Source organism: Ambystoma mexicanum, chromosome 2q (assembly GCF_040938575.1).
Source record: "Ambystoma mexicanum isolate Mex_15411 chromosome 2q, UKY_AmexF1_1, whole genome shotgun sequence".
Classification (NCBI taxonomy): domain Eukaryota; kingdom Metazoa; phylum Chordata; class Amphibia; order Caudata; family Ambystomatidae; genus Ambystoma; species Ambystoma mexicanum.
In genome coordinates, this window is record NC_090924.1 from 247,208,929 (window position 1) to 247,228,268 (window position 19,340).

Below are 19,340 nucleotides of genomic sequence, written 5' to 3' on the forward strand. Positions count from 1 at the left end.
CTCTGGAAGGTCGCCGGGGCATTACACAGCCCAAAGGGCATGACTGTATATTCGTATAGGCCGTACCGGGTACAGAAAGCGGTTTTCCATTCGTCCCCGGAACGGACGCGGACCAGGTTGTAGGCTCCGCGGAGGTCCAGTTTTGTAAAAATGGTAGCGTGTGTGAGTCGGTCCAGCAAGGGCGTGATGAGGGGAATAGGGTACCGATCTTTCCTCGTGATAGCATTCAGGCGTCTATAGTCAACACATGGGCGTAGATCGCCTTCCTTTTTCGGCACAAAAAAGATAGGGCTGGCTGCAGGCGAGGTGGATGGTCGTATGTGCCCTAAGCTCAAGGACTTCCTAATGTACTCCTTGAGAGTCATTTCCTCGGATGGCGAGAGGGAATAGATCCGCCCCGTGGGAACCACTGTATCAGGGAGTAGATCGATAGGGCAATCGTACGGGCGATGTGGAGGCAGTGTTTCAGAGGAGCCACGATCAAAGACAGCTGCGAAATCTTGATAGACCTGGGGAACGTCTAGTGCCACTAACCCAACTACGTGTTCTGATGGTGTATCTTGCGGATCCTGTACTGTAAGATGAGCTATAGCCTGGGCGGGATTGTCGCTGTGAGCGTCTGTGGGAAGACAGAAATGCTGGCAGACAGCCGACTCAAAATGAACCAAACCCAATTTCCAATCAATGAGGGGATTATGTTCCTGAAGCCAAGGGATTCCCAGGATGAGCCCAAACTGTGGCGTGGTGATAAGGTCAAAACTAATGGTCTCCCTATGTCTGGATTGTATTGTTAATAGCAAAGGGGCTGTTTGTTGTTTGACTGGGCCCGAAATCAAGGACGAGCCATCTACAGCCTGTACCGGTTCAGGCCTGGTCTTGGTCAAAAGGGGCAGGTTTAACAAACGGGCCAAGGAAATGTCGATAAAGTTTCCCGTGGCCCCAGAGTCAATTATCAGAGTAACAGGATGTGAAACGGACGCTGTGGGCTGTAGAGTGGCTTGTACATGAATGGGTCGGATACGCCCGAAAGAGGGTGTAGGGTTCGGGGTGTCTGTGGTATAGCTCGATCCCGTCCCCGGTACTATGATCGAGCTATCCGAAAACCCTGTGGCTTGTTTTTGGGACGACGTGGGCATTCCTTAACAAAATGACCTAGGGTGCCGCAGTAGTAGCAAGCGTTATCCGCCCTCCTGCGTTCCCTTTCCAAAGGAGATATCGGACTCCTGACCCCCCCGATCTGCATGGGTTCTTGGGAGGAGTCAGAAGAAGGAACTGTCATGGGAGAAGGGGAGGAGTGAGTGAAACCTGCTTCCGCTCTTCTTTCGGACCTACGTGCGTCCACCTGGAGTGACAAGTCAACCAGATCTTGGAATGCAGTGGGTAATGAGGGTACTACTGATAAGGCGTCCTTCATAGGGTTGTTGAGGCCCCTATAGAAGACGACTGCTTTCTTGCCCTCTGGCCAAGAGGTTTCAGCGGATAGCTGGTTAAAACGGGTTATGTATTCAATGAGAGAACCCCTACCCTGGCACAAATCCAGAAGTTCCAGATCTCGAGATTGGGCCTTGTGTCTAGTATCAAAAACCCTGGACATCTCGGTGACGAGGAGATCGAAATCATATAATGCCGGGTTATCGTTCTCCAATAAGGGGTTGGCCCATGCAGCGGCAATCCCAGCCAAATGGGAAAGGGTAAATGCCGCTTTCGTGGTGGAATCTGGAAAAGCCTGAGGCCGGCACAGGAAATGCAACTTGCATTGGTTTAGGAAGGTCCTAAATTTCTTGGGATCCCCGTGGTATCTCTCAGGGGCCGCCAATGGGAATGGAGTAGGTAGCATCATGGGAACGGGATTCTGGGGAACAATCGGAGGTGGAACAGGTCGAGAAACAGAGGGTGTGTCTCCGAATTCTACATCTGGGGGTAAAGGGTGTCTGGTACTTTGTATGTGGTCGAGACGTTGATGGATAGCCGTGTTGGCTGCCGCCATATCGGCTCGTAGCACTGTAATGGCTTGGACTATAGCAGACATGGGGTCTTCAGCGTTCCCCTCCATTGCCTACACGACTATAGGCTTCTCAGTCTGTTGAGACTTGAGTGTCGTGTAGGCAGTAGAGGCCTCCGTCCCCAAATGCCGCACAGGGAGAACTTAACGCAACTCTCTGTGCAGCCGTTGAGGTCACAGGCGAAGATGTTCGAATGTCCAAGTCCGGGAACGCGAACCTCGGGGACCCCACACTGCTGCAAGAAAATGCGGATTAAGTACCAAGCAAGAAACAGTACCTACAGTATTAGAATAACTGGAAAGGTCTTACCAGTCAGGGTCAAGGAGGGGATGAGGAACCTAGTGGAGAGGTCCGGGACCCACGTGGACGGCAGTACCCCAAGAGGAGTAGGCTCAGTTCGCCTGTCAGCAGAAGCTGTGGAGCTGTGAAACTGTGAGGCAAGGAGTTCAAAGAACCAGGGTGCAAAAGGGTGATCCAGGAGGCAGTCCAATAACAGTCCGTGGTCGAGAGCCGTGTATCACTGTGCAAAGAAATCCGAAGGGGTAAATCCAAGAGGAGTCCAGTAAAGCAGGCCAGGTCGATTCCGTGAGTGATCCAAAGATGATTCAAAGTCCGTAGCGCCAAACAGAATGCAGAGCACAGCTGAGAAGCAACGAATACCCAGGTTTCCGGGTTTATGTACTCGCGCTTCTGGTCACGTGATGCGTGGCATGGTCACGTGATCGGGCAAGAGCATCACGTGACCTCACAGTCCCGCGATGCGGAAGCTCAGGGTTAGCCCTTCGCGATCCTATGCGCCAAGGCAATTGCCAATGTAGGAACGGCCGTAGTCTGACAGCCGTCCTATTACGGACCAGGCGCGGGTGTGCCCGCAAGACGTGTGTGAGTCCACGTGAGTCCCGGGGAAGGGGGGAAGTGAGAGAAGGGCGGGACTGGGGATGAGGGAGTGCCCTGGGGACCGCATGATGAGGGATCGTGACAGCTAGCAAGTGGTGCAGAAAGAGCTGAAGGTCATACATGCCAACCCTCCCGATGTAGGCGGCAGACTCTCGATTCTTCTGTACAAAATTGTGCTGTTTTTTGCTGTCTCCCACCTAAAATAATCATAACCCCAATTAAATCCTATGGGGGAAAGAACATTCTCCCGATTTCTGTGGAGAAATCTCCCTCTCAGGGGCTCCTGAATGTTGGCGTGTCTGGAAGGTGCAGGAGGAGGTGGAAGTATAGACAGGGTGGAAGTTTAAGGATGAGATGGAGGTGTGACGTGAACTGGAGGAGGAAAGAGAAGAAAGTTAGGGGGAGGAGAAGAGAACAAAGGGGCTGAAAAAAGTTTGAGGTAGTGAAGATTAGGCAGAGGGAAATACAAGGTTTGAAATTATCCCTCAGAATGCCATGTAAGTGAACGTAATGTTTTTTTTACCGTAAATGCCGCCGATATGTCATACTCTAATGGTGTTTAAATTAAATTCTGGGGACCTACCCACCATGTATTGTACATTTTTGTACTATAGGAGGAGCTGCACTATGAGCAGGTATCGCTGTTTCCATTTCACTGCTCATCCCATGTACGTCCAGAGTTGCTGTATAAGAAGAGGAAACAACTCAACTAGATATTTGGATGGGCACATTTCTTTAGGGGCACTCTGCGGGTGCCAGGACCATCACTCTGAGCTGGTTAATGAAGTACCTAACATAAGATTTCGAATGCAAGTTAATCAATTTCATTCTGGCAATGAAAGAAGTGGGGCATGCACCGATTATTTTTTTAATTAAAAATACATATTAAGAATTCATATTTAATTCATGAAATCGTTCAATACATTAAGGAACCTGATGAGGCCATTAACATGGGAACCGTCACCTAGAGAGATACGCAAATTGTACTGAGCTATGCCTAGCACTATTGGGATGGTGAATAACACCCAGACTGTTTCACTCTGTCAATAGTGTTTGTATATTTATTTACATTTTTTTAAAGCACTGACACAGCAGCCCTCAGGCATCGAGGCGCTGTTACAGGAATGGATTTTTTTTGTTTGATGCATCATTGGTTTTTTTTTGTCGTAGTTGCGTATTTATAACACGCTTAAACACCCAGAGGTTTCTAAGCGCGGACCCGGGGATGTGTTGGTTCGTGTCGTCTTGCTTCCAAGTCGCGCACGTTGCCGCTGATCTATCCTCCCTGGACATATGAAAATCACATTACCAGTATGGTGCAACTGCTAACCAAGAGGACTGCAACTAGATATCTTCACCTTAGATAACAATCTTGAACGATTTGGAAAGGAAATTATTCCTGTATCGAGTTTCCAATACAACATGTAATATAAATAATTATTTCGAATTGATTTGCCTACATGCGAGCATCGTATTGCAAATACACGTGTGGTACTCAATGAAATCTAGCACCTGCAAGATGGCGCTCATGGACTCACCACACCTATTATCATGATCATTCGTTTGTCCTTCGTTTATGTCCACATGTTTCATTCACGGAATGCCAACGTTATTAGTACGCTTAATCAGTGCTTTAAGTGGGTAAGAAATTGAGGGGGGGGCCTCGTTTGGGGGCGTGGCTTCCATTGTGGGTGTGGCCTAAAACGTGCACAAATCATTGTAAGGTGCGCAAACAAATATATAAATGTATGTGAGTATTTATATATTTGTATGCGCACTACTATGGTTTGTGTACCTTTCAAGCCTTATAAACATACCAATGTTACGTATTTCTAGGTTTATAAAAAGGTGGCTTGAAAAGTGCACAAACCATAGTAATTTACGCACACTTGTGTGCTTACCTTACTATGGTTTGTGCACTTTTCAAGCCACCTTTTATAAGCATAGACATTTATAACATATTTCTATGTTTATAAAAGACGGCTTGAAACGTACACAATTCAAGGCATCTTTTATAAAGCGTTGAGGACGGACAAAACCCGAGGTGGCTTTGTCCATCGACAAAGCTTTATAAAAGATGCCTTGAATTGTGCACGTTTCAAGCGGTCTTTTATAAACATAGAAATATTTCTACGTTTATAAAAGATGGCTTGAAACGTATACAATTCAAGGCATCTTTTATAAAGCTTTGCCAACGGAGATAGACGCCTCGGGCTCTGTGATCTATCTGCTCTGAGCAGAGATCACAGAGCCCGAGGCGCCTTTCACCCTCTGCGAACCCGCGGGCTCCGTGATCTAATCTGCATATTAGATCACAGAGCTTGCCGGATCGCTGAGGGTCAGTGACCTGGCGGGGGCAAACAAAGGAACTGTAACTTCCCTGATGACCCCTCAGATGAGGGGTCATCAGGGAAGTTACAGTGACTGACAGAAGTGCCAGCCAGCCTCAGCGACGCTGTGCCTGGCTGGCACTTCAGTCAGCTCGCCTGAAATTAAACTGGCGGGCACATCTCCCGTCGCGGCTGCGGCCGCGGCGGGATAATGCATCCCGCCAATGTTGTGTGGGATGGGGGGCCCCGGTAGGGCCCCGGCTCAGTTTAAGCACTGCGCTTAATAGTGCCTGCAATAAACTACAGCAACAAGGATAACGACACTGATCAAGAACCAGGGTCTCCTTGAACAAAGGACCACGTTGTTAACACACACATTTAGCAACTCGACACAGCACATGTCATTACAATACTCTTAAACGATTACACATGGGTCGTTTGGGATCATTGAAACCTTATGAACAAGGTAACATGTTGTTTGGTACAGTAGTTATGAGCACAGAATGATGCTTGTGGACACGTGCACAGATGCAGTGGTGTTCCTATGGTAGAACGAACAGTGGAACGAATTAATTAGCATTAATGAACAATAGCGTTTAGGCACTATCATAATTGCAATTGGCCTATGCACTTGATTCTTCCAAACAATTTGTATTCATGAGAATAACATTATGAAAGCAAATTAATACTAAGTGAATGATTTATTAACGTATTAGTTTTTTTCTCTGTCTAACATTTTCTTTGGTTTTGTTGTTCTTGACAGTCCATTATTATTTTTTTGATTAAGATTTGAATGTTCTTTGTCCTGTTTTCTTCATTTATGATTTCGATTGCATAGCTCGCAATAGATTGATTCACTAATTCCTGCACTTAATGAAATTAACAACACACGGTTATTTAAATGAATGTTGGAGTTCTTTAATTGGGATGAAGCCATCAATTAAGTTAGCTTGTAGAAAATATAGGGAAAATGTACATAAGCCCTGAAGAAGAACTAAGCTTAAAACACGTGTAGGCTCAGAGGCTACAATGACCACAAAGCCACAGTTGGTTTTTTTTACAATAAATTAAGGAACGAGAGTCTAAAATCTTTTGTGTACCTACATATTTTTGAACAAGAACACTATCATAATCCAGTTAGGCGACTGATGCAAAATGCTGTAATCTTAAATACATTATCAGAATAAATTGCAATCGTTTTCACTTCAAATTAATTTCAGGGAACTCGCTGTTAGAAACAAAGCTCACAGTTTGTGTATTCTTGGTGTAAGATACTATATTTGTAAGGGGTGTGCATACCCCAAAGGAGGTGCTTCACACAGCATTACAACACACCATCACCCCTTGTTCCAGAACAATCCCACATCATTCCCCCAGTGAGATCAGAGTGTTAGAAGACAGTATGCCAAACAGTGCCTCTGTATGTATTAAACGATGAACAACGAAAGAGGTTTGGGAGGAATTGAGGAGTGAGACCAATGGAAGGGCTGGAAAGAGAAGAAAACAAAGGTATAAGAGCAGCTCGTATGAGGAGGCCCCACCCTGTGATATTACTTTTGGGTGAGGACAGAGTCTTTTATTAGGCCGCTTGCCAGATAGAATCATGAGTGCGCTGTAAGTTATCTTTTAAGTAGTGGGGAGGTTGGTGTGGACTTTCGACCCTACACATTTGAGATGAGCTTCGGTGGCATGGGCCCCTTGTTGATCAGAGCCTTCTCTGTCAGATCTTTTGACTCTAAAATCCCCATCGGGACTAGTTCTTACCCATGCGCTTACCCTGTTATTACATACTCTCCCATGCTCTTTTTCTATAAATTGATGAGATAGTTGGTCTATCCGGCCTAATTGGCGGGAACCACTTGCTGTGCTTAGTCCTTAGTCGAACAGGAATTGTGATCCTTACTCTAGCCCGTCCCCCAGGGCTAATGATCTTGACTGGCATGCAATCGTCAAAGTAAAGTTTGTTCTGAATCTGTGTCCGATGGCTGTTTTCCTTGACCCTCCAAAGATGGCAACTAGTCAGACACGCCTTACCCAGCCGGGAGGGACATACCCAATTTTTTGGTTCGACACCCATGACATAGTTCAAAAGGGATAACCGCCAATCTTCTCCTCCACTAATGGCTTTCCAGACACATTCTTTCAGGATTTTGTTGTACGTTTCCACCATCCCATTTGCCTTTGATGGTAAACAGGGCTGTTCTTGTGGTTGACGTCATTTTTTGTCAAATAATCCGCCATTTCCCTGGACTTAAACTGAACTCCATTACCCATAATTATGCTAGTAGGGTAGTCTTCTCTACTGAACGCTTCTTGCAGGAACACTGTTACATTGGTGGTGCATGTATTCCACGCGAATATAACTTTAGCCCAGTTTGAGAAATAGTCAATGAGCCATACTTTACAGTCCCTAAAATGTCCAGCCCAACTCTTTCACAGGTATTCAAAGGGAAGCAAGTGATAGTCATAAGGGCTGTACAGCCACTGCAAGCTTCGCCCCCTTTGTCAGAAATTATGCACTGCCACATTCTGCATTCCAGATTCCTGTCACATCCCAGTCACCAATAATCAGCTAAGATTCTCTGTTTATATATGACTATACCTTGGTGCCCTTTGTGTGACAGACCAACGGTTCTTTGTCTCACACCCAAGGGGGTCATGGTCCTGTCACCTCTCAAAACTACACTATCCATTATGTGAAGTTTGTCCTTTATTTGTTGTTAGGACTGATGTTCTATATTATGGCCTGGTGGACGGATATATAGAAGGCCAACCTAGTATTGTGACAGGGACAACTCTGGGAGCTGTAGCCAAACCAGTTCAAGGTAGGAAGGCGAGTGGTCTTGGCTAAGTCTCAAGAGGTGGTGAGCTTGTAAGGGGTTCACAATGAGCACACACAGTGAAGCAGTCAAGAAACACACTTAGACAAACAGGTATGAAAACACTTATTTACTTATGGCCAAATAGCACAGTGAAAAATTACTACTAACAGGTAATAATGTCACACAACACTAAAAAATATGATACATATACAGTATCACTATAATAGTGCAAAATACATATCAAACCCCCGGGAAGGAAGGTACAGATTCGTAGTAGCACTACAGGTCCACAGAGATTCAATCCTAACTTCCCATCCCTGCGAATGGACTTAGGGATGGAACCCTGCTGGACACACTCTGGATGCCCTCATCCGCCCCAACCTCCCTCTCTCAACTCTCATGGTCACCCCCTCTGTTGGTCAGACCATTCCCTTCGCTACGCCCACCTGGCTCCCTATGGCCCTGTGACCTCACCTCCAAAAGTTCTGCCAACCTTGTTCACGAACATCCGCACGATGAAACAAGTGTGTGCTGCTGCCATCACTTCCAGCTTTATCCCCCTTTGGCCCCCAACTCAGACTCTACCACTGACACTGCTCTCAGCAACTTCCACCTGTCCATCACCAACACCCTTGACATTCTTGCCCCAGTCATGAGGATCCGCTTGAAAGCCTCCCCTAAGCACAACACCTGGTACAACTCCGAACTTGCAGCCCTGAAACAAAAGTGCAGAGCTGCAGAACGGAAGCGGCAAACCTCAGGTTCACCCTGTAACAAACTGGTCTGCCGCCTGCTCCAAAGGCAATACAGACTCTCTGACAAGAAAAGTGCCCACATTCAGGCAAGGGTATCTGGCGCATCCAATAACACGGCTGAACTTTTCCAAATCTGCAGGGAACTAGCCAACCCTTTCGCAGTATCCTCCTCCCCTATCCCCTCTCAGACATTCTGCAGTGCACTCACCGCTCACTTCACCACCAAAACTCAGGACATCCTGAACAGCCTTGTTACACACTCTCCCAACCCATCCCTCACCCCCTTGCCTCCCTTGGCCACCCACTCTCCTCCATCCTCCTACTCCTCCTTCACCATTGTCTCATCAGATGAAGTCACTAGAGTTGTCCGCTCCATGAAAGTCTCTTCCAAACAGGTTTCCCCTTGCTCATCCAGAACGATCAAGGGCAACATTGGCTCTCTTGCCCCTGCGCTCGCTGTTCTCTGTAACCACTCCTTTGCTACCAGTTCTTTCCCCTCCTCCCCCAAGCACTCCCTTGTGTGCCCCCTCCTTAAAAAACCATCAGCAATAGATTGTCCAACATGTTCCAAACTGATAGCCCTCAATGCTGGCAATCATGTGGAGAAAGGGCTAATTATTGGCACATGTGGTGGAAATGTCCCCGGGTCCAGGTGTACTGGAGTGAAGTTCTGAGTTGGATCAGGCAAGTTGATGGAGTCTCCCGGGTTATGACACCTCTCCTCATAATGTTTGGCTTAGAAGAAGGCGATGATGGAATGATGAGAGCAAGTGGAATTGTGGCCCCCTTATTACTTGCTGCGCGCGCCTGCCTGGTGATCAGGTGGAAGGCGTTACGACTTACCTGCGAATCTGAGTGGATAGGGGTGGCCAAAAATATATATCTAATGGAAAGGATCAACGCCACCCTCCACGAAAGAGCTGCTCAACATGAAGCGCTGTGGAATGACTTTGCAAACATGTATGTCCCTGGCCCTGCAAAGAGCCCTGCACAAGACAATGACAATACCAGTGAAAGGTAACAGCACTCCCTAACAAAAGCGCAATGTGCGAGCCCGGCAACCCAGGTGCTAATCTATTGTCAATATTGCAACACTCTGAGTAGACAAGTTGGATGAACACATTTGAGAAGGGATCCCCATTAAAAATGAATATGAATGCATGTTATAGTGACTGTAATGCGCTGTTAACCTGTCTTGGGGGTGGGGGGAGGGAGTCAAGCGGGGGCGACTAGAAGTTATATTGTTGGTTATGTATTTACTAGAAGAAGAGAGGAATAACACGTGAATGTAATTTGATACAATGCCATACTATGTTGTGTAATCTTTCTGTTTAAAACCCAATAAAAACAAATTTGAAAAAAAAAGAAAACCATCAGCACACCCTACCCGTCCAGCCAACTACTGCCCTATCTCCAACACCCCCCCCCCTTGGGAAACTGCTGGAGAGGTTGGCCCTGTCCAGCCAACTACTGCCTTATCTCCATCACCCCCTCCCTTGGGAAACTGCTGGAGAGGTTGGCCCTGTCCAGCCAACTACTGCCTTATCTCCATCACCCCCCCCCCTTGGGAAACTGCTGGAGAGGTTGGCCCTGTCCAGCCAACTACTGCCCTATCTCCAACACCCCCCCCCCTTGGGAAACTGCTGGAGAGGTTGGCCCTGTCCAGCCAACTACTGCCTTATCTCCATCACCCCCTCCCTTGGGAAACTGCTGGAGAGGTTGGCCCTGTCCAGCCAACTACTGCCTTATCTCCATCACCCCCCCCCCTTGGGAAACTGCTGGAGAGGTTGGCCCTGTCCAGCCAACTACTGCCCTATCTCCAACACCCCCCCCCTTGGGAAACTGCTGGAGAGGTTGGCCCTGTCCAGCCAACTACTGCCTTATCTCCATCACCCCCCCCCTTGGGAAACTGCTGGAGAGGTTGGCCCTGTCCAGCCAACTACTGCCTTATCTCCATCACCCCCTCCCTTGGGAAACTGCTGGAGAGGTTGGCCCTGTCCCAGCTCAACTCTCACACTGAAGTAGTTGGTGGTCTGCACAACCATCAATCTGGATTCCGTGCATCTAGAGGGTTCCATGTGTTAAATCGTGGCAAAAATGGCCATGAACACAAAATATCGCTGCAAAAAGGCCATGGTTTTGCCGCCGCAATCCATGTAAAGGATGAGGGGAACACCCCGCAACCCCCAGACCCATTTGACCATTTAAGAGGAGTGGGGGACACCCCCCGCAATTCCCGCTCCACTTAAATGGTGTAATGGGGTATACCTTTAACGGGTCAAACCACAGCATATTTGCCGCGATTATTTGTTCAGGCTACATTTTTGCCGCGATTTTATCACTGCATACCATCCAGAGGCACGGAAACTGCTCTTCTGAACACCTGTTAAGAATTGCTTGCATCCTTGATTCCAACTGCCCAGCTGTCCTCATCCTTCTTGAACTCTCCTCTGCATTTGACCTGGTCAACCACTCCATCCTCATACAAAGGCTCCACCACACCTTTGGTATCTCGGCACAGGCACTGGACTGGCTGACCTCCTTCCTTACTGACCACTCCTCTTAAGTAATCCAGTGCACCTTCTCCTCTCCTACTTCCTTCCCCACGTGTGTTGTCACCCAGGGCTCTATCCTCGCGCCTTGGCTCTTTAACATCTAACTCACTCAGCTGGCACTGCTCGTCTCCTCCTTCTCCCCCAACTTCCATTGTTATGCTGATGACACACAACTCTTCTTCAAACTTCCTGCTGACCCTCTTGCACCTCCCATCATCCCTGACTACCTTTCTGCCATCCAGGCCTGGTGCACTTCCAATGATCTCTGCCTCAATGCCAGCAAAACATATATCCTTCCCATTGTGATCCCTTCCCCAACTTCTTCCTTCACTCTGGCCTTCCTCCATGGGCTCTCCCCCTGCTCCCTCTTCTGAAGCCAGAAACCTTGGAGTCATTTTTGTCTCCCCTCTCTCCTTCCTCCCTCACACTCAGGACATTGGCAAGAAGTCCCACTTTCAGCTCTTCCTCCTCAAAGGAATTCTACCCTTTCTCACCTTTACCTCTCAGTATTACCCGAGCCCTGGTTCTCTCTAGGCTTGACTATTGCAACAGCCTCCTTCTGAATCTTCCTTCTTCCACTCTGCGACCTCCCCAGCTAATCCAGAAAAGGGCAGCAAAACGTATTCCTGGCCTCAAGCCCAGGGACTGCATCTTTCCTGCCTTAAAAAGTCTTCACTGGCTCCCGGTTGCTTAACGGATTAAATTCAAATCCCTCTGTATAATCCACAAGGCTGTCTGCAGCTGGGGACCACACTTTCTGCAACTCTTTCTTACTAAATATTCTCCCTATAGACCTCTGCGCTCCTCTGACACCAACTCTTTGTGTGTAAAGCATTTTGCGAAACAGAGGGCTGGAGGTCGATCGCTGGCTCCCTTCTTTGGAACAGCCCCCGCCCCCCTCTTCAGCTTGAGGAGGACTTTCTTAAATTCCAGAAGCTCCTCAAGACTTTCCTCTTTACCTCCTCCTTCCCCACCACTCTCCTATGCTAATCTCACAGTTGCTTGTATGGTTTGCAGGGCCCTTATGCATCCTTTGGGCCCTGACCTCCCACACCAAATCGCCCCCAGCTTCTGTCTATCCTCAGCACTTGCCTCGGCTCACCCTCCTCCCTCTATGCTCGCATTTACCCATGTATTGCACTTCATCTGTGGCTCACCCATGAGCACCACAGCACCTATCCCATTCCCCCTCCTTTCTGCACTCGCACGTTCTGAACACTCACAAGGCATGGTAGGCTCGTCCTCCACCCCGACCCACTGTATTTAATATTTCTTTATGTATTTCATTGTATTAATTGTTTAATTGTTTCACATCCCCTTGTTGCCCCCCTTTTGCCCTGTGGGCGCTTTGAAACAGAATGTACTTCCTGTATAAGCACCTAACAAGCAAGCAATACATAAATAAATAAATATGGGGAATTGTGCCCAATAGTTCCATAGAGTTTTGTGAAGCTGGAAAAAATGAAGGTAGGGACTCTGGGTCCAGTGAACAGTTCCAAGTGTTAGGGGACAAGTTAATTCCGACTAACAAACATGTTCCCATATTTCGGAGTGCTTGTCGTATTCTTCACAGGACTTGGCAGGTCAGTTGAAGAGGGTCCGAGGTTGCTTTTCCCTCTTCAGCCTCAGCCCTTGATTCCCAGTGGTTGCAGGTTTGAGCAGTTGTCTGGTCGGTTGTCTGGTCGGTGTCTAATGCCGGTGCAAGGTCTTCCAGTTGATGAATGCAGCAGAACTCTGTGCAGGGCCCTTCTCAGGACAGGACTGGACGCAGGTAAGCAGTTTCGGGCGGCGGCCACCGATGGACGGCGACGCAAAGGGATTCACTTTCTGCGGTCAGACTTTCCCTCCTATCTTGGGTCCCCTTGATGCCAGGACCACAACAATTCGTTGAGGTATGCCTTATTGCACAAGCTGAACACCCCCCAATTCCAGGCTTCCACTCTAAACGGCAACCTCTGCAGGACGGTAGTCCAATCTCATAGCTGGCCAGCAAATGGGTGGTCTAGGGGCACTTGGGAAGGCTCTTCTTCATAGGACTTTGAGCGGACATCGAGAATGGATGGTCCCTCCACTCCAAGGGTTGCAGCTCCTTCACAGGAATGCTGAAGATCACCTCCAAGACAGTGCTCTCCCAGGACAGCAGCAGAAGTTGGTCGCCAGGCCTTTTCCAATGGGTCTCCAGTCTCCACACAGGTCTTTCAGCTGGATAGGAGTCTTGTCTCCTTCACTTTCTTCCAAGATATCTCTAGAGTGGGTCTAGGGGTCCTCTTCTTATCCTTAAAGCCAGGTAAGAGCAGAAACACCCACTAGCCAATGACAGATCTGAGCCACACATGATTAGGACCACTGGCAGGAACACTCATGTATAACACTCAGACACACTGAAACTAGTTTGTGGATTGGGACCAGACAGCCCAAGCCCACATCCTGCCAGCAAACACACATAGCTCTCCAGTAGTCTGCAAAAAGCTTCTGCTTTCCGGGCACTGGAAGTCTATATAAGGATTTTCCTGGCCTCACAGGGAAGGAAGAAGGCTAAAAGACAAAATGTCCAAAGGACAAGCGAACAATGTCGTGGCATGGCCATGTTTGACCACTAGCCACAGTTAGTAGCCAAGCGTGGTAACGCTAAAACGAAATGCACCAAAAAATAGTAAAAAGTCACTGCTGCCACCAACTTCTCCAATTAGCACACTTAGAGTAACCAAGAATCCTCTGAGAGTTAGTGTAGGGCAAAACAAAAAGTTTAACTCATTGTACTGCATTGTAAGATGCATTGTACAATGATAAACATTATTACAAATGGTAACTTGTTACTAAAAGTAGTAACAAAGTATCCAGACTAAGGGAAACAATGTTTCCCAGTACTGACAGCCTGAAGGACCTGGCAATTACCCCATAACAGATGAGCAAACGCCAGTGTAGTGAATCTTAAGGCTTCCCTGCGCTGTAAAAAGAACCAATCGGATACAAAAATTAGAAATGGAAGGGTAGGTGCAGTTAAAGGGAATGTTTCCTAACATTTGCCACCACTTTCCAGCTCCTGTGGCTTTAACTTGGAAAGACTTCTAGAAGTTGAGAGAGTTTAGCGCCTTACTTCATTGCTTGCATCCACTCATTTCAAGATATGGCCATCTCTCCAACCACCAGAACATGGTCCTCATTGCGTGTTGAGGTTCTTCCCCGGGCAAGTCTACGGCTTTGCTTTTAACTCCTAGTACTTAGCATTGAACCTTGGAAGTGTGCTCGTGCAGAACTTTAAGTTAAAACGTACACGTGTGCCAAAAACCTCGAAGATCGAATTGGAAAATTGAAAGAAATCATGTTTGAAAATTCGTCTTTCTAACAAAGTGAAACGTTTTATTCCACTTCTTACAACCTTTGAACCACTGCATGGTTTGCTACCAGTTCAGGCCCAGTTGTGTGCCAAATTCATCCACGGGCCCAAAAGTCATAGGAGCAAACATGTATGTAGCGTGTGATGTAAACTGGAGTGTCGCCCATTAATCGCAACAAGCACTAGGACAGTAATGTATTATTCAAGTGTAGGCAGAGGGAATCTTGTTATTTATATTGTATCCATGAGTCCATTGCTAAGATATCCTGTATTTAAGTCGCAAGATAATATGCATACTACAAATCATTCTGGCTTTTCCTGCTCTATTTTGTTTGCAAAGCATCCATCTGGCTGGCAATCACAGACAGAACTCTCGTCCTTTCTATGTCACGGTGCAGGCGCCCCAAACTTCCAGGCATGTCACTCTAGCAGTGGTGGGGCTGCAGGGGAGCAGCCGAGGGGGTCTGTGCCCTTGGGGCCCTTTACAGATTCTGTCTGCGCTCCCCTACCCCCTTGCTTAGAAAGATGAGAAATTGTACTGTTCAGCGCCCCCAATAAAGCGCCCTTTGCCTACACTGGAATTCCCAGCGGCTTTCCACGGGCTCAAGGAGTGCTCCTGGCTTTTGGTAGACTGTGATATTTCACCGACATGCAGTGATTTTTCTTCCCCAAAAAGAATTTCAAGTAAAGAAACATATTTTCTTTAAAATGTCTAAAGCGCTCACACAGCCCGGGGGCTTCGAGGCGCTGTTTTAGGAATATGTCTCTTAGTTGCGTATTTATGCTAAGCGCGGACCGAGGATCGAACCTGTGTTGCTTTGTGTCGTTTCTGTTCCAAGGCGAACACGTTGCCACTGTGCTATCCTCCTGGAACTACTACATATGACATAGTCTCTGGCTTTTGGCGGCATAGGAAGCCTGACAGATTTGATGGGGATGAGTTTAGGAATTGAAAGGTCAAGGATATGAATATCTGCGCACGTGCACACTGTCCTTGTGTCTGCATACACACATGCGGTGCCACCAATTCCACTCCACTTTTTTGCATACTGACTAAGGCAGCACAGGTCCTGGCAGTATTCAAAGCATAGGCCCGGGAATGACTGAAACCAAACGGATTTCCTGTTGGTTTTGTTGTCGGCCACATTGGTAGCAACAGCTTGCTTCCGATAGCGGCTGCTAACAATTACAGTGCGCCCCGTTTTCAAACTGCTTGACCCTCACAGCGCATGGCGTCTTGAAAAAATGCACATAAATGGCCATTGTAATGGCCACGTTTTGCAAAAAGTGTGGTCTTTTCAGCCATTCTGTCAACGCACTTGAGACGCTGAGGACAGCCTTCCCAAGCTCGGCCTGATGGAGGCGGTTGCCACCGAATGGAAATTAACCATACACATGCCTCAATGCCGCTTTGTATAGCACAAAGCTCTTTAAGGGACGCGTGGTCCTCGATGTCTTTGACGCCTGGGATATCGTGAACAGGTTCAACCAGGAACTAGCCCCATTTGAGTATGTTGCACAGGCAGTCCGCAATGACAATACAATCATCAGTGATGTGATCCATCCTCTTCAACTGTTCAATGGCCAGCACAAGGCCATGGGGCAACACATTGGGAAGAAGTGGAAATTGAAGCGCTCGATCTGGCCTACGGCATGCATCAGCACTTACAAACAAATGCCCGGATCAACACAAAGATAGTTGGTTCTAATGAGTTAATATGCGCCAACACTTTAAATCCATGCTACAGATTTACACTGTCTGCTTTTTTTCAGACAAGGCAATGCCAAGAAACAAGGGATGGGTCCTAGTCTGCAGCACATGATACGGACGGGTCTCATTGGCAACTTCCCGGGAAAGGAACTGAGGAAATGCCCTCTTTTCCCATCATCACACAGAGCAGTCACAGTGGCATCACGAACACCACCCTTGCCTCCTCCCCCACCGCCGCATTCACATTCTCAGGGCAGGGGGAATGATTCGCTTCTCCAGTGTCTCCTCCATCTGTTAGTAATGAGCACAGCAGCAGAGGTTCGAGTCCATCTTTCTCAGGAGCTTCACGAGTTCAGTCCGAAGCAGAGAGCCCTTTTTGGAAAGGCTTAGCCAAATTGGGATTCAAGACACAGTCAACAGAACAATTGTTCGTCAGGTAGACAGCAGATAAAATGTTCAAGCAGTATCTCGCAGTGACCAGACACGACAAGCTTCTGCTTCATCAATACAGCAAAATTGAGCGGAGGCCAACACTGAGCAGGTGGGAAATCAAATAACTAGTGTGCCCTTGCTGCATATGGCCCTTATTACGGGTCTGGAGGAAACCGTGCCAGAAAAACCGGTAGGTAGCCGCCGGAGCCGTAATGATTTAGCGGCTCCTGACTTGCCGGAATCACGGTCCAGTAAGTCAGGCGCTTGGAAAATGTTGATCCCCATTCAAAGGTGACCACGGAAGCACCAGCACTGTTAATAATGGTGCCGGTGCTTCTGTGAAAGTCTGCTGGCGGGTGCCATTCCGCGCGCCAGGGTCAGAGTCTGCTGGCACCCACCAGCAGACTCGTAGTTTGCCGTGCCTTGAAAAAGACCAATATCGGGTCGAAACACATGTCGGCATATGTGTTTAATTAAATCACCTTTAATAGACCTAGTAACACGACTCCCTTTTCATTGCTTATAAGTGCAATTTCACTTATGGATACTAGCAACATCTCTGACCCAGCGCCTGGTTTGAGTTCGGTTCTTCCACAATACCTACTCTACCTTCGCTAAAATGGAAGGGCACCGTCTTAAAAGAACTACTCCCCGGCTGCAGGATCCGCTACTTTCCACACTTAATCAGCGCAGTGATCTGCGTATTGTAGTGCTCTACCCAATCCGTGCTCACCCACACACATTGATTGTCACCATGAGAAAGCAGTAGCCAGGCTGATCCCTAATTCGCCTTTGTTGTGTGTATGCATGGACTTCCACATCTGCCTTAGTAGTGCACGACTGGGATTATGCTTCTCAATTCTCCAGTACAACTGTATTGTTCCTAACTACCTTAGGCCCATGCATGTGCAATGATTTTAGGCTACAAAGTAAATTGGCAAGAAATGTAATCTGCTAAATGAATTTGCCCAGCCGGCGTAGGTGGAAAAAATGGCAGACTTTGCAACTTAGCGTTGATGTGAAGTTGAAAACTTTGCAGAATTCCACCAGCAGGATAAACACTTTGCACACACCTAATGCGGCTATGCCACAGTAACCTCTGTTGTGTGAGACACTCTCTGGGCTTTCAACTTCAGAAATGCAAATTCGTTTTTCCTATTGGTTAGAGGGAATTCATTGATATTTTCAAGTTTCCCCGGACTGTGCATAAGTAGGTTATGAAAATAGAAAATGGAGAAACGGAAGGAATCACATTTACAGAGGACTTTGCATGCGCAGTGCTGTTGAGTAAGGTGAATGGTCCTAATTTACAATGCAGCCACCTCACCATATTGCATTTTTCGATGGTCCCTCAACAGCATTGAATCATAATAGTTTTTGTCCACTGCACAATTTTAGACCTCACCTACAGAATAGTATCACAGTGTCATTTAATAGTGAATAAATTACGATTAACTTGAAATGACGTAGAAAAGACTAGATAAAAGTCACATTCACATTACCAATGTAGGTTTCTTTAATATTCTTCATTTGGTTTTTGTATTGTTTGAATGTATACTTATTGAAGAATGACTTACAAAGCAGGCAATAACAGAGAGCAGAGGCAGTCCTGGAGTTCGATGCTGTTACAAACGTACATTGTTGGATTGAATGAGGTAATTGGGCGATGGAGTAGGAATGGGAATATATAGCAGGCCCTTTGACTGGAGGACAAAACTAGCCTGAAGTCAGTATTAGTACCCCACGAGGGGGTGTGTTAAAGCCTCCCAGCCAATGAGGAGCCTCAGAAGCTCAGAGCAGGGTCTTTACTACACGGTATAGACCCCATTCCGAGTCTCCTCAGAGTGGGAGACTGCCATCTTCCCTCGACTAGAATCATATCAGTGCACTCCACTGCCTCCCCTTCACCTTCTCCCCACTTACCTTGGGCTTCCTTGTCCCTCACCGGTGCCGGGAACAGTAATGTTCCTGGCACGTCTTCGACTCGCCAGTGGCAGCCATGGAAATGGAAAAGAGACTACGTGTAGTTCCCTTCTCCCCGATCCATGGCAGCCATCTTTTTTATAGTTTTTTCTCGAGTTAAAAAATGGTTAACATGCCCTTTCTCAACTTCAGATAAATACACTATTAGAACCCCGGTAAAATGGGCCAGGGTACTAATAGCAATAATACCCTTGCAGGGGCATTACCACTTTGGTAATGCCCCAGGGCTAATGTTAAAGCACTCGCTTCACTCATGCTTGTAACTGATGTCCTGGGGACATTCCCAGACCAGTAACGCCCCCCTACTTGTGTTATCTTGCTTAATTAACATATTTACAATTTACCTAGAATAGACCTGTAGGCAGAATACAGATGAGGCAGATTGGATGGTTAGTTTGTGTAAGAAGGTGGGAGGCTGAGACTGTGCCTTCATTTTTTAGCATATAGAGTTTCAGCCTTGTTTTGAAGAATTTCACCACAAAGATGGTTTTGATGACTAGGGGCAAGGAATTCCA

At 47.3% G+C, this 19,340-nt stretch overlaps 1 protein-coding gene across 1 annotated transcript in view; it reads left to right on the top strand.

Moving 5' to 3' along the window:
- The window catches only part of ADAP1 (ArfGAP with dual PH domains 1), a 1,143,511-nt gene that overhangs the window by 652,519 nt on the left and 471,652 nt on the right, over positions 1-19,340 (top strand). The gene's annotated exons all lie outside the window — the stretch shown is intronic.